Source organism: Nicotiana sylvestris, chromosome 12 (genome assembly GCF_000393655.2).
Source record: "Nicotiana sylvestris chromosome 12, ASM39365v2, whole genome shotgun sequence".
Classification (NCBI taxonomy): domain Eukaryota; kingdom Viridiplantae; phylum Streptophyta; class Magnoliopsida; order Solanales; family Solanaceae; genus Nicotiana; species Nicotiana sylvestris.
The window spans coordinates 50,953,616-50,956,701 of record NC_091068.1 but is presented as its reverse complement, the minus strand read 5'-3'; the positions used below and the strand labels follow the sequence as shown (position 1 = coordinate 50,956,701).

General features: G+C 38.6%; 1 long non-coding RNA gene across 2 annotated transcripts; it reads right to left on the bottom strand.

Moving 5' to 3' along the window:
- Positions 1-283: 283 nt before the first annotated feature.
- LOC104240877 (uncharacterized) lies at positions 284-2,836 on the bottom strand. Of its 2 annotated transcripts, XR_714565.2 has the most exons (3): positions 2,777-2,836; positions 2,326-2,594; positions 284-1,857 (listed from the first exon to the last, which is right to left on the bottom strand). It is a non-coding gene; the product is annotated as an uncharacterized lncRNA (long non-coding RNA). The 2 variants fall into 2 exon arrangements; XR_714564.2 differs by lacking the exon at positions 2,777-2,836 and having other exon boundaries at positions 2,326-2,766.
- Positions 2,837-3,086: the final 250 nt, after the last annotated feature.

Genomic DNA, 3,086 nt, shown 5'->3' with positions numbered 1-3,086 from the left:
CATGGGAAAGGTTATCTATATGCCTAGCCTAACAACGATGGTACCAAACAAATCAAAAGGCCCCTAGAAATCATATCAGTCTTTTTTTTTTATTAACTACGTCCTAAACTATTCTTAGAAAATTATCCGGTTCAAGTTACATCTCTTAAAAAGAACTGATGCACACCTGCTAAATTAATCTAAAACTACCTAAGAAAGCATAAAATATTTTTGTAGTTTTCTTCAATTTTTAATTTTTTTTTTTGTTGGTATTTTTCAATATCAGGAAAGTGAAAACTACTAATATAATAAAGAACTTACTAACCATTATGGGTCATTAATAGTGCGAGTATTACAAACAAAACTAAGGAAAGCAAGAAACAAATTAAAAATAAAGTCAAGTGACTAAACAAAAAAATACAACTAATTCGAATATTACTACTATAAAGATAAAAAATAGAAAAGGTTTCCCCCACGCCACACTTAATTGTGCATTGTCCCCAATGCATAACAAAATCAAAATCAAATACATAAGGGTGGTAAAGGGAACTCCTGTCCCGTTGAATCAATCTCGTAGACCGCAGCATCCTGCTCCTTATCCTCAGGGTAGACACCATAGGGGTTAGGCTCATCTCCATCGGTCCCCTCATCATCAACAGTAGCCTTCTTATTCTCAGCTTTGTCCTCGTGGACAGATGGCTCTAGAGTGTTCTCGTCTTCCTCTGGCAGGAATACAATACCTGACACAAGACCAACCAGCTATATATCATGGACATTGAACGGGCGTCACTCAAGTAGCTGACTCATTTCATCCTCAACAGCTGCTCTACCACTAAGTTAGAGCTCAAGATCTAACATCCGATAGAAGTTGTCAAACAAACAATCATCTCGAAATAGCGCTCAGCTGCAGTCGAAGTGCTCACGCCCATCCTTTTATGTCCCTTTGACCCTAATAATATAGTACGCCTTACCACAATGACAAAAATAATATCACAATTCGGATCCTCCTCTACTCCCTCCGAGCGCAAATGATCCGTAAGCACATTGCCAAAGAATATTTTGAAAACCTTTCCAGTCCTAGTCTACTTAATCTCCAATCACACTGAGAATCCTACGTTGATGGCTTCGCAATCATCAAGAAGTAGACTAAACACACTCGCTCTCTCAATATATTAGTGTAGTGGTCACCTGGCAGAATCCTCGTTCGTACCAACTTCAACAAAATCTAAGCGGGCCTCAGAACTTTCCCATATGGAAACAACTATGTGCCCTCTTCTTGTCATGAATTCACAAAGCATCAAAATTGACATCACATAAAGTGTGTCTAATAGCCTGATAGTCAGGATGCTTTATGAACTCAGATAGCGATCTAGTAGGAACATTAGAGGCATCCAAGAATTTTCACAAAGCAATCGGTGATATGTCAATAAGTGTCCCTCATGTGGGCACCAGTTCTCCTCGTCATAAACATCCCAATTTGCGTAGAACTCACGTATCAAGCTAACATTTCCCTCGCATGGATTCTTGAACACTAATCCCCAGTCTTATTTTATACAGCTTCTCATATGCGAACATAAACTCACTTTGAAGGTGTGTTCATTGATAGTTGCATCATGTGTATGTAGGAGGCTTAAACTTCTTGCACCAAGCCTTGCCATAAGCTTTCACAGATTTGAACCTAAAGATATCTTCTTCTTATCATGTGGCTCAACTGGGGTTGAAGTAGAGGCCTTTTGCTTGCCCTTACCTTGGAAGCTAGACAGAGCCTCAGTGTGAGATTCACTTTTTTGCTGACAGTCCTGAAGTAAAGGTCTTGGCTGGAGCCTTAACTTTAGCCTTAGCACCACCTTGGTTAGGAAAAACCATTTTTCTAAGAACCTACAAACAAACACAATCCATTAGTCATAGGATATAATATGTAAAGCATAAGTGGGTTGAAACGACCCCATACTTAAAACTCAAGCATCAGAGCACTTTGACAATTTTAAGGTACTCATTCAAACCCTACTTAACTCAAATTGACCTTTCTAATATAAAACGTGCCATATTTAAATATTTCAGCGTATAATCATCCACGCAACATCAGAGAATGGCTGCATATTCAACATGAGTGATAGAAGTACTCAACCTAACTAATTAGCATAGACAAGATTAATTTTCAAGTATGCACAACATGGGCAAAGCAATAACAGATGATCCACATGAATGATATTAGCATAGATCATGAATGACTCCAGTAACTTACTACAACATTTTAATATGGGCAGCAAACAATACCTTACAATTCATAATATATCAAAACTGATTCATAAATATAGCCATAAACTAAGCAGCTCGACAGCTTACTAGTTTAGCACATGCCACGAGCGACATTGGCCTTAACGCTTTCAAAACTACCTCGGCTCTGTTGATCCTCCCCACACTTAATTCTCATGATTATAGTCATCATCACACTGAATTGATTCAATCCCAGAGACTCAGAATCTAATTGAGACTTTAATCACCTTTGAGATAATTCATCGAACACTTAGCACGCACAAATTGTGTTTGAGTATGGTTGAATGTGAGGGACTACCTCGCCCTTCCAAATCGGCTTGGGAGTTGTGTTCCTAGTACTTATATCAGCAAGCAATAGAACAAGTATGTGGAGAAAGGGTTAGGATACATTTTTCACTATTTTCCTCTATTGTTAAGCATAACTATGAGAATAAAAAAAAAGAACTAAGCTAGAACTAAATTAGGAATGAAATAAGGAAAGAAGATACTACCCCAAATAGAGAAGAGATAGAAAAATTACCTTATCTCATGGTAAGGTGTAGCAGTGGCTAAAGGGAAGAGGGAGTGTGTTTTAAAATGGTGTTCATTGTGTTAAAAAAAAGGGGTTGGGTCGAGTTGATCCAAATAATAAAAATAACTTACGTCGGAGCGGTGAGAGTGCGACACAGACAGTACCAGGCTCGACTTTGTTGTGTTGTTAGGTGCGACACGGCCAATACAGGGGACATATTTCAGGCACAGTATCGGGTGCAAGGCTCTGAGTATAGCACCTAAATAAATTTGCCATTTGCTATGGTGAGTGCTATTGGGCACGAGGCATTGAAGACTAC